The sequence below is a fragment of the Sinocyclocheilus rhinocerous genome, unplaced genomic scaffold (assembly GCF_001515625.1).
Source record: "Sinocyclocheilus rhinocerous isolate Xijiao unplaced genomic scaffold, SAMN03320098_v1.1 scaffold587, whole genome shotgun sequence".
NCBI lineage: Eukaryota > Metazoa > Chordata > Actinopteri > Cypriniformes > Cyprinidae > Sinocyclocheilus > Sinocyclocheilus rhinocerous.
The window spans coordinates 491,447-491,872 of record NW_015632478.1 but is presented as its reverse complement, the minus strand read 5'-3'; positions in this window follow the sequence as shown (position 1 = coordinate 491,872).

Below are 426 nucleotides of genomic sequence, written 5' to 3'. Positions count from 1 at the left end.
TATATATATATATATTTTTTTTTTCTTTTTTTTTTTTTCTTTACTTTGGCTCTTTCGGGAAAATGCATTAACCAAAAAATAAATAAAAAATGGCTCTTTGGTCAAAAAACGTTCCCGACCCCTGGTCTAGTTCAAGCACTCTCAAAAACTCCCATTAAAATCACTGATGCTGTTTATACTGTGAAATTAATATCTTACAGATTCGTACACACATTTGCACTTTGTAGTTTCTGACGAGAGAATTCGCCAGAAAGAGGTATTCAGACAGCGAGCGAGTGAAGAAAACACCGGCATTTTTGCGATGACTCATCTGCGCCAGCCAGCGAGCGCAGATTTGAATTTAAGAGCTGATGATATGACGCACTGAACGTTCTAATCACGCCGGTGTGATTGTATTAAATATAGAAAATATTAATCGGCTATTTT